This window comes from Plecotus auritus (assembly GCF_963455305.1).
Source record: "Plecotus auritus genome assembly, chromosome: X".
NCBI classification, from domain to species: domain Eukaryota; kingdom Metazoa; phylum Chordata; class Mammalia; order Chiroptera; family Vespertilionidae; genus Plecotus; species Plecotus auritus.
In genome coordinates, this window is record NC_137784.1 from 140,060,424 (window position 1) to 140,072,427 (window position 12,004).

At 44.7% G+C, this 12,004-nt stretch overlaps 1 pseudogene across 1 annotated transcript; it reads left to right on the top strand.

Annotated features, from left to right (window-relative positions):
• Positions 1-7,203: 7,203 nt before the first annotated feature.
• On the top strand, positions 7,204-7,644 carry LOC308239357 (large ribosomal subunit protein uL15-like; annotated as a pseudogene). Its single transcript has one exon. The product of its transcript is annotated as a large ribosomal subunit protein uL15-like (transcript).
• The last annotated feature ends 4,360 nt before the right edge of the window (positions 7,645-12,004 follow it).

The following is a 12,004-nucleotide window of genomic DNA, read 5'->3' on the forward strand; positions in this document are numbered from 1 at the left end:
TGTTTCACATCGGGCTCTTGGTGGAAGAGGAGCTCTCCGCCTTGCAGTTTACACATTTCTGTTCGCAATCAGGTTTAAGCTATTAAGACGACACCAGGCGCCACGGAGTTTGAAAGTGTTGTGCACAATCAGCTCTTGCAATCTGGTGTGAGGTGGCTGAATCACACAAAAATGTCATCAGTTGCATTTTCACTGTACGTCAAAAATGGCCATCTTGGTTTATACAAGTCAGATCTCAAAAACTAGGTGACCTGAAGTGCCTCTTGAAGGAGGGGCTCATCGTCAGTATGAACATGATTGGGTTTCAGAGTCCAAGTGGGAGGCCAGCCCTGGACGAAAGTGAAGGGCATAAAATACATGACAGCGTGGAAACAACATGCTTAAGACAAAATAAAAAGAACAGACACAAAAAAACAAACCTGTATGTACTTCTGTATGATTAGACTATAGAGTGGGATGAAAGACGGACAAGCATGCCGAAACCGGTTTGGCTCAGTGGATAGAGCATCAGCCTGCAGACTGAAGGGTCCCAGGTTCGATTCCGGTCAAGGGCACGTACCTTGGTTGCGGGCACATCCCCAGTGGGAGGTGTGCAGGAGGCAGCTGATCGATGTTTCTCTCTCATCGATGTTTCTAGCTCTCTATCCCTCTCCCTTCCTCTCTGTAAAAAAATCAATAAAATATATTTTTTTAAAAAAAAGAAAGACGGACAAGCAGTGAGTTTGGGGAGCCAAGCTAGAGGCAGACTGTAAAGAGGGGTATGGGACTATGCTCATGGGGCACCCTTTGCTATTATATATGCTTCACATACTTTAATTCACTTAATCATACCTATGACATGATGTTAGCCATCTTTATAAAAGAGCCTCAGTGAGAGATCAGAGAGCTGAGATTTGAACTCATGGATTGATTCACAAAGCCATACTTCCCCACGACATCATGCTACTTCCATGCGAGGGCTGGGTGATGATTCAAGAACGCCTCCTCCCTAATTCTGCCCACTGCTCCTTAAGTCCTCTACATTTACCTGAATCTCCAAAAGGAAGACTATGGCACTTTTTTTCTTCAGGCTTGGCTAGGAAAATTCTACTATAGCCCTTTGGGATCTATTTCAACAGTTAGAAATACTTCCTTTCCTGAATCCCTCACAGCAATAAAGTCCTTATGTTATTTCAGGACACCTGTATTTCATGGCGGTAATAGACCCAAGGGTGAATATACATATAGAACTTACACATATATAGAATATACATATGCATGCATAGCACAGAGAGATTTGTTTTCCTGTCACATAAAAGGAAGTTTCCAAGTCAAGAAAATAATTTTTTTACTCTAAAAATTAGTGTGTATTGTGCATTTAAAACTGATTGGTTAGCCCTAACCGGTTTGGCTCAGTGGATAGAGCGTTGGCCTGCAGACTGAAGGGTCTCAGGTTCGATTCCAGTCAAGGGCATGTACCTTGGTTGCGGGCACATCCCCAGTAGGGGGTGTGCAGGAGGCAGCTGATCGATGTTTCTCTCTATCCCTCTCCCTTCTTCTCTGTAAAAATCAATAAAATATATTTTAAAAAAAACCAGAACAAACAAAAAAAAACCTGATTGTTTCTAGGAACTCTATGATAGCTGACCCGCTTAAGAAGCTTAAATTTCAATGAGTAACAGAAATTAACTTAGGCCTATAAACATCCTTAAATGCATGAATAGTATAGATGTGGCTCATTTGGGAGGAGGTTGGAAGATAGAGTTCATGGATAACGCAATGGACTTCCAATGCCAGTGGGCAAGGAAGGTCTCTAAGCCCCGAGGGAAGGCCCACTATAGGCAGGGTTAGGGATGAGGGCAGTGGCAGGCTCAGTTCCAGGTCAGACTTGGGCTTCCCTCATTTAAAAGTGACCAGTTATTTCCCCTCACTAGCCACAGAGAAGTAGCCTCACAAAGGAAGCCTATTGACAAAAAGTCAATTAGGTCATTAGACTTGTAAAAAGCCCAACTTAGAAGCAGGAAAACAAAATTTAAATGATGGTCTGTATCTCTTCTGGCCAAAAAGACTTCCCCAAGCGCCTGATACTTGGGCCTCAAGTGCTGCCAATTAACAATCTTCTTCAAATAACTAGGTAACAGTTCTGGCTTTTCATTCATTCAACTTCTCCTGATCTGAAGGGCTAATTTTATTGATTTCCCTGTATGTATTCATTTAATTTTTCCTTGGCTTTATTGAGGTATAATGACAAATAAAACTTTAATATATTTAAAAGTGCACAATGTGAGGATTTGAGACACATATACATTGTGAAAGGATTCCCACCCCTGAGTTTAAGACATCCATCCCATCACTTCACATTCTTCCTTTTCTTTTTGTGGTGAGAACACGTAAGATCTATTCTCTTAGTAACTTTCAACTATACAATACAGTATTGTTAACTATAGCCACCAGCCTATACATTAGATTCCCACTTATTCATCTAATAACTGAAAGTCTGTACCCTTTTACCAACCTCTCCCTATTTCCTCCCAGGGGTGGGCAAACTTTTTGGCTCGAGGGCCACAATGGGTTCTTAAACTGGACCGGAGGGCCGGAACAAAAGCATGGATGGAGTGTTTGTGTGAACTAATATAAATTCAAAGTAAAGGAGCGGAGGGGAGAGCAAGAGAACCCTCCGCTCTTTCGGCTCCGCGGGCCAGATAGAACAGCCGAACGGGCCGGATCCGGCCCGCGGGCCGTAGTTTGCCCACGGCTGCCTAGTCCCTGATAACCACCATTCATTCTACACTGTTGCTATGAGGTTGACTTTTTTTTTTTGGATTCTACATATAAATGATACCATGCAGTATTTGTCTTTGTCTGGCTTATTTAACTTAGCGTAATGCCCTCCAGGTTCATCAATGTTGTCACAAATGGCAGGATTTCCCGAAGGGCTAATTTTAAAAGTAGAGACAATGGCCCAGCCTGCATGGTTCAGAGGTTGGTTGAGCATTGACATATGAACCAGGAGGTCACAGTTTGATTCCTGGTCAGGGCACATGCCTGAGTTGTGGGCTCTATCCCCAGTAGGGGGCGTGCAGGAAGCAGCCAATCCATGACTCTCTCTCATCACTGATGTTTCTCTCTCTCTCCCTTCCTCTCTGAAATTAATAAAAAAAAATATAAGTTGTCAAGCTAATTCAGAATATTTATTAATACCAGTTGTTAGTGAACCATGTTTTAATCTGCTCTTCCTGTCTCTCAGGATGTTTCAAATTTGTATGTATTTAATACTCAGTGGTCTTGTAGGTAACTTTTTATTAATGTAAAAAAGATCCACTCTTTTGTTTGAATCCATTTTAAATCCTTTGGGTGCTTGCTGACAGGGCAGACTGAGACCCTCCATTTGAGCTCTATTCTCCATGTTCATTCTGGACAACTGCAAATCAATGATTGACATTGAGTAGTAGGGGAGCCTGCTTGGAGCTGTATGAAGTGAGGATGTAGGGCAGAGCCATGCCTAGTGCCTGGAACACACTACCCATTGCTGAATTTGTTGATTTGATGATGCTGCTCACTAGTGTAAACAGGAAAGTGTTAAAATAAAACTTGTTATGGAAAAGGAGGCTCTATCACAATGAGCTGCAGTATATTTTGCCAAAGCTATTAGATTTTTGAGGCAGTTGGTAGTTTATCAATGTTTATTGCTCCAATATAGTTATTTTATGGCCATTACTAGCAACATGGGATTATAGAAATAGGGTTTGACAGGAAAGAAGGGCCTACTGTGAGTCTGTTTGCTCTGGATCGCCTAAAACAAAGATTCCTAATGCCATCCTAATAGAGAGAACAACAACATGATGGAAGGAACATCAGTTTCTCATTTTGTGAGAGTAGCTCTAGAAAGTCTTTCTGCAGTGTTCTTGAGCACCCACCCAACCTGCAGAGGTATCCAGGTTTTTTTCCTGTGAAGACCTCCTCAGGTATCAGTATGACCACAGTATTTCAAGGTGCTGATACAGCATTAAAACCAGCAATCAGTAGTGAATTTCAGGGATTATGTGTAGGATGGGGCATGATCCACAGGCAATGTTGTAGGTTGTTTGGGTGTCAAAACATGATTTTCAAAATTAAAAACATGACACGTACAAATACAGAATTGAACTCCTGGTAAATACTAATTTATAAGTGAGAGAACCAGCAGGATGTAAGGCTGATTCAAAGAATATCTGAGAGATTCAGTATATATAGGAACTGAAAGCAATGCTACTATGATAGCTAAATTAGATGCCCTATAGGACAGTTAATCTAAATCCTTAGGATTATTTCATCTACCAAACAGAAATTTATACAACTTTTCAAGACAAAGACATGTAATTTAACATGTCACTTTAAGAATCTGGACCCTAATCATCTATACTAATAAAAGGGTAATATGCTAATTAGACCAGATGTCTTCCGGACGTCCTTCCAGTCAAAGCCACAGCAGCTGCAATGGCCAAGGGCCAGTAGCCATGGCTCTGAGGGCCAGTCCAGTGCCGCAGTCCCTTTTGCAAAGGCCGTGGGAGAAGGCACCACAGAAGGCACAAGGGAGAAGGCGGTGCTGCCAGAGAAGGGAGAAGGCCAGCACCGTGTGAGAAGGGAGAAGGTACGAAGGCTGGCACCGTCTGAGAAGGGAGAAGGAAGATGGCAGTTAGGCACTTAGGGGGATCAGGCCAGGAGGGGAGAGCAGTTAGGCACTTAGGGGGATCATGCTGGCAGGGGAGAGCAGTTAGGCACTTAGGGGGATCAGGCCAGGAGGGGAGAGCAGTTAGGCACTTAGGGGGATCATGCTGGCAGGGGAGAGCAGTTAGGGCGATCAGGCCAGCAGGGGAGAGCACTTAGGGGGAGCAGGAAGGCAGGCAGGTGAGCGGTTAGGAGCCAGTGGTTCTGGATTGTGAGAGGGATCCTGGATTGGGGAGGGTACAGGCTGGGCTGAGGGACCCCCCCATGCATGAATTTTGTGCACTGGGCCTCTAGTCTATATATATATAAAAGCCTAAGCGACTGCCCAACATCCACCGGTAGCTATGACGTGCAATGACCACCAGGGGGCCAACACTCCCACCAGTAGCTATGACGCGTACTGACCACCAGGGGGCAGACACTCAACACAGGAGCGGAAGCCGGAACAGACTGATGAATCTCAGAGGGAAGAGGGGAGAGGGGAGGGGGAAGGGGAGAGGGGGGAGGGAGAGGGGGTGATGAGATCAACCAAAGATCTTATATGTATACTAGAGGCCTCGTGCAACGATTCGTGCACTGGTGGGGTCCCTTGGCCTGGCCTGTGGGGATCGGGCTGAAACCGGCTATCCAACATCCCCCGAGGGGTCCCAGATTCAAGAGGGTGCAGGCCAGGCCGAGGGACCCCATCGGTGCACGAATCCATGCACTGGGACTCTAGTTAGTAAATAATGATCCAAGCAAAGATGCAAGCCCCTAGAGAACTAAATAATCCTTGGGTGGGCCTCTCAGTCAATGCTCCAGTATGACAATGAAAGGACCTTTGATCATTCTTTTGTATTATTTTTAAGTTTTAAGTAATTTCTATTAACAAGAGGGCTAATGGTTTATTTATACCTGAGTCTAAGTCTTTGGAAGTAAAAAGTTCTAGGGGGCCAGCCTTTAGAATAGTGTGGTAGCACTTATATATTTTACTTTATGCAAGCGTTCCAAAATAGTCATTTATGTATCTTTCAAACCAATCACAGGATCTTAGAAACCACCTGAGTGTGTATTAGGTGCAAATTTATTTTCAAAGTGTCAGATTTCTTTTCTCACAGTAACATGCTACCTACACATTTAGCCACATTTATCAAATAAATGAATATCTTCAGCAAAGTTGCTCTAAAGTAAATCTTAATTTAAAAATTTATACACAGTATATTTACTCTTTTTTACGTATAGTTTCAAGTTTTGACAGATGTGCACGAATGTAATTACTACCACAAACAAGTTACAGGATAATTCCAGGCATAATTGTTTTTTAAATGTCAATTAATCAATATGTATTTATTTACAAATAACAAACATTTCATTTGCTCACAATTCTGTGGGTCAGCAACTTGAGCTAGAATTAGCCGGATCATTCTGCTGTCTTTCTTACAGTCCCTCACAATTCTGTGGGTCAGCAACTTGAGCTAGAATTAGCCGGATCGTTCTGCTGTCTTTCTTACAGTCCCTCATGTGGTTACAAAGTCATCTGGCAATGTGACTGGGGCTGAATATTCTAAGATGGCCTCACTCATATGTCTGATGATTGGCTGCTGACTGGTCTCTCTCTCCACATCATCTTTCTTCCTCCAGCAGGCTAGCTGGGGCTTCTTCCCATGGGTGCTTTGGGGGTCCCCAGGGTGCAAGAGGAAAGCTACAAGACTTCTTGAGACCTAGGCTCAGAAGTCACCCAGAATTTCACTACATTTTCTTGGCCAAAGCAAGTTATAAGCACAATCCAAATGAAAGGAATACACAGACTCTACCTCTTGACAGGAAGAGCTGCGGAGTCACACTGTTAAAGGGGTGTACATACAGAGATGAAAGGACCCTGTGGCCATGAGGCACTCTATCACACCACCCCATTTGGAAAAGTGAGTGTTGAGTACATTTAGATCTGTGGGCCTTCAGAGATGGAATGAACCACTGAGGTGAAAATAAAAATGAGCTTTTCCAGCAGCGGGTCCTGAGGAATGTGCAGATGGAACAAACCCAGGGGGATGTGGAGAACTTCAGGTAGAGGCAGTACAGACAGAGTGGCGGAATGACTTACGGTATGTTTACACTCCAGTGGATGTATGCTTGGGTGGAGTGGACAGAGAAGAGGATCTGAGAAGTAAGAGGTAGAAGTGGTGGGAAAGATGATGATTGGGTGTGGGGGGCATTCACTGCTAGACTCTCGGGAGTACAGATACCACCTACTATGCAGTAAGTTCCAGGGGTCAGTGGTGGCCTAGTGGCAGGAGTGGAGATGGTACAGAGACGAGGCCTTTAGCGCCTGCGTCTTTATGGACAGCACTCTGGGAAAAACTTGAGTTGGATGTGGCTTGCAGTGACACACAAATCATGGCAGGAAGCAGACCAGAGACCGTTTCCCTAAAGGCAAGTGACTACATGGATTCTCCTCAAGGACATAATTGGAGCTTGACAGGCAGGTTTATTTAGAAGTATAAAAAATGTTTCTTCTCCTCTTGCATCTCAGCCACCGACATGCCATCCAGACTGACGAAGACCCGAAAACTGCGGGGCCACGTGAGCCACGGCTGCATTGGCAAGCACAGGAAGCACCCTGGGGGCCGTGGTAATGCTGGTGGCTTGATCATCACAGGATCAACTTCGACAAATGCCACCCAGGCTACTTAGGGAAAGTGGGTAAGAGACATCACCACTTAAAGAGGAACTAGAGCTTCTGCCCAACTGTCAACCTCGATAAACTGTGGACCCTGGTCAGTGAGCAGACACGGGTAAATGCTGCCAAAAGCAAGACTGGGGCTGCTCCTATCATTGAGGTGGTGCGATCGGGCTACTACAACGTTCTGGGGAAGCGAAAGCACCAAAGCAGCCTGTCATTGTGAAGGCCAAGTTCTTCAGAAGAGCAGAAGAGCCGAGAAGATGAAGGGTGCTGGTGGGGCCTGTGTCCTGGTAGCTTGAAGCTACATGGAGGGAAGTTCATTAAAATGTCCACAAGTTAGCCCTAGCTGGTTTGGCGCAGTGGATAGAGCGTCAGCCTGCGGACTGAAGGGTCCCAGGTTCGGTTCCGGCCAAGGGCACATGCCTGGGTTGTGGGCTTGATCCCCAGTGGGGGGTGTGAGGAGGCAGCCGATCGATGGTTATCTCTCATCATTGATGTTTCTATCTCTCTATCCTCCCTTCCTCTCTGAAATCAATAGAAATATATTTTTTTAAAATGTCCACAAATTAAAAAAAAAGTTTATTCTGGATTTAAGTTGGTTATCCTACAGAGAGTTCAACTTAGGCTCATAATACACACACACACACACACACACACACCCTCTCCTGTATATGATGCGAGTTTCATATGAGGCAAATAGGATACAACTGTTTACAGTCAAAGTTTGTCTATATTTGAAAGCACATTCCTAGCCCTCTTCAACATTATAAGTGGACAAGGAATCATGGGAAAGGCTAGGAACCATGATGGAGCCGGGGAAAAGCTGCCTGCAGCTCTGACTGCAACCTACACTGTGAAGCCACGCGCTGCCCGGGCAGACTGCATAGCCACACCTTTCACAACAGCAGCATGGCAGAGCACCAGTTTCCTTTAGACAGTCTGCGAGATGCGTGTTTCTCTTACGAACTACGGCTTTCCACAGGACGTGTGTGGCCATCAGGACATGCTACATGCTATTTTCAAACACAAAATGATAACTGATGCTTAGTTTGTCAATTAAATATCAGGCAGCCATTTTTTCAGGCATTTGTGGGAGACAGGAGGCAGAGAATGTAAGGGTGTCCTACCAATCAGGGAGTGATAGTTTCGTTGTAAACCTTCAGGCCATGTGTATACAAACCAGGTCACAGAGTGAGGAAGTATGGCATGAGGTGCCAAAGTTGACTAGAAAAGATAGGACCTAATGAGGGAACATGGAATAGGATATGGCGTCCAAATGAGTGGGGTGTGGGAGGAGAGGCGTCTCCTACTGGGCTGGAATTTGCAGGAATTGGTTCAGGTAGGGTTAACAGGGCAGAAGAAGGATGGATGTTCCAACTGTGAGGAAAGGCTCCAGGTAAACCTCAGTGCTGGACTGTTGGTGGTCCTGGGGGAGAGGAAGGCGGCAGTAAGGAAGCAGTTCAGAGATGACATCCCAGATTGGGTGCTCAAGACTTCCTGCCCCAGCCCTAGCCAGCTTGGCCCAGTGGACAGAGCGTCGGCCTGCGGACTGAAGGGTCCCAGGTTCAATTCCGGCCAAGGGCACATGGCCGGGTTGCGGGCTCGATCCCCAGTAGGGGGCGTGCAGGACGCAGCCAATCAGTGATTCCCTCTCATCATTGATGTTTCTATCTCTCTCTCCCTCTTCCTTCCTCTCTGAAATCAATAAAGAAATCTGTTAAAAAAAAAAAAAGACTTCCTGCCCCACCCAGTTTCCCCTGGAATCCCAGGTGAAGAACTGTCCTCAGCTGATGGATTGTGTCATGGGAAAACATTACAAAACAACTGAACTAACAGAAAAGAAAGGACATTTAGCTTCCTCTTTCCACATACTGGGTCTCATCCATTGTCTAGGAGGTGAACAGGTAGCCCTTTTTGCATACCTTATGGGCTAGAGAGACATTCTCTGGGGGGAAACACATACCTTGATACTTGCTCAGACCAACCTAGACCATACCACATAGCAGTTGTGCAAGAAAGGGGCCTCCGTTGCATTTTCTAATGACATAGTACTCCAGGGAGAGATTTGACTGGGCATGTTGAACTTTTGCAATTCTCTCCTCAAAGTTCTCAAAACTGGGGAGGCTTCCGGTGAAAAGATGTGTTTAAGACGGGTTCTGAGAAATTGTAGAAGGTTCATTGTGGGGGCTCCACGAAATCATGCCTCATCAAGTGCCCTCATCAGCCAGCTTTAAAAAGGTATACAAATAACATGTAGTGATTATACAAATTACTTCTTTTGTGGAAAGGTACTCAGGCTTATCCACTTGAGGAGTGTCAAGCTTGGTGCTTGATTGAAGTGTTAGTTGTTTTTGAGCTACTTTTTGCCGTTTCTTATGAAATACAGCAATATACTAATTTTGGGTGAACATGATTTTTTTAATATTGGGAGGGCAAGTAAAACCATCAGAATTGGAAATCTGGTCCAACCTTTAGATGTTATATAGGACTCCCATACATTTACATCACTAAACTTTTTCACCTTCGAGGGCAATTCCTGAAATTCGCCGCCCCCCCCCCCCCCCCCACCCGTTCCCCGCAGACAGCATGCTTTGAATCCAATACAACAATCCCAGTGATTAGTATTATCAACTTCATTCTATAGATGAGGAAACGGAAGCACAAAGAGGTTAAACTTAATCAGGGTTGCACAGCTAGTAAGAAGCAAACACAGTATTCAAGCAACTTGGGTCTCTGCTACTCTATCCATTCTAGCATTCAAACTCTACCTAACTAGTTTTACCATAAATGGTAGTGTAATCATATAGCAATCCCACTCTCAGGTAATTACCCTAGAGATGCAAATTTATGTACACTTGTACATGAATTTTTATAGCAGCTCTGCTTATAACTATCAAAAACTGGTAACAACCCCAATGTGGTACGTTCATACAATGGAATACAACAATAATAAAAAAGGAACAAACTATTGATATACACACCTTGAATACTCTCAAAAGCATTATGCTGAGTGAAAAAAAGCAAGACTAAAAAGATGACACACAGCCTGACTCTATGTGACATCCTCAGAGTGACAAACTACAGTGACAGAGCACAGATCAGTGGCTCCTAAGGTTTGGGGTGGGAAGAGAGTGTGATTAGAGGTAGCACAAAGGAGGTTTTTATGGAGTGATGTAACTGCTTCCTACTGTAACTTTGGTGTTAGTTACACTGATCTCTACGTATATCAAAATCCACAGAACTATACACACACCCCAAAATCCATTTTATTGTATAATAATATTAAAAAGAGGCAATAGCTCATCTTCTTTTCAGTCAGTATTCATTTTTGTATTTCCCATGTACTCACAGGAGACTTTTACAGTTCTATCTACTACTGACAAGTTTTCAGATTTAAAAATTAAGAGAGTTACACTATAATGCGAAGCAAAAAGCCATTATCGGGCTATAATTCAATGATGACAGTTACCTCCTTAAACAAATACTCCTTAGCTTTTTCGCATAGGGTTTGCTGCCAGAACACAGGTGTGAAAACCACCACTAAATCTAAGCCAAAATGGGAGAAGAAAAGACTCTTATCAACATCATGGTCACTGGACATGTAGATTTGGGCAAGTCCACCACTACGAGCCATTTGATCTACAAAGGTGGTGGGATCAACAATAGACCCACCCCCCCCCAAAAAAAATGAGAAGGTGGCTGCTGAGATAGGAAAGGGCTCCTTCAAGTATGCCTGGTTCTTGGATAAACTGAAAGCGGAACGTGAGTGTGGGATCACCACTGATATCTCCCTGTGGAAATTGGAGACCAGCAAGGATTATGTGACCATCATTGATGGCACAGGGACTAAATAAAAAAGCATGGTTACAGGCACATCTCAGGCAGACTGTGCTGTCCTTATTGCTGCTGCTGGTGTTGCTGAATTGGGAGCGGGTATCTCCAAGAATGGGCAGACCCATGAGCATGCCCTTCTGGCTTATACACTGGGCGCGAAACCACTGATTGTTGGTGTTAACAAAATGGATTCCATTGAACGCCCTACAGCCTGAAGAGATACCAGAAAATTGTTAAAGAAGTCAGCACCTACACTAAGAAAACTGGCTGAAAGCCTGACACAGCAGCATCTGTGCCAGTTTCTGGTTGGAATGTGACAACACCAACATGCCTTGGTTCAAGGGACGGAAAGTCACCTGTGAAGATGGCAATGCCCCTGGAACCACGCTGCCTGAAGTTCTGGATTGCATCCTGCCACCAACTGACAAGCCCTGTGTCTGCCTCTCCAGCATGTCTACGAAACTGGTGGCACTGGTGCTATTCCTGTGGGCTGAGTGGAGACTGGTCCTCAAACCCAGCATGGTGGTCACCTTTGCTCCAGTCAGCGTTCCAACTGGAGTAAGGTCTATTGAGATGGACCATGTAGTTCTGAATGAAGCTCTTCCTGGAGGCCATGTGTGCTTCCATGTCAAGAATGTGTCTGTCAAAGATGGCCATCACGGCAATGTGGCTGGTGACAGCAAAAAGGACCCACCAATGGAATAGCTGGCTTCACAGCTCTGATAATTATCCTGAGCCATCCAGGCCAAATCAGTGCCGGATATGCTAGCACACCTGTGCTGGATTGTCATAAAGCTCACGTAGCTTGCAAACTTGCTGAGCTGA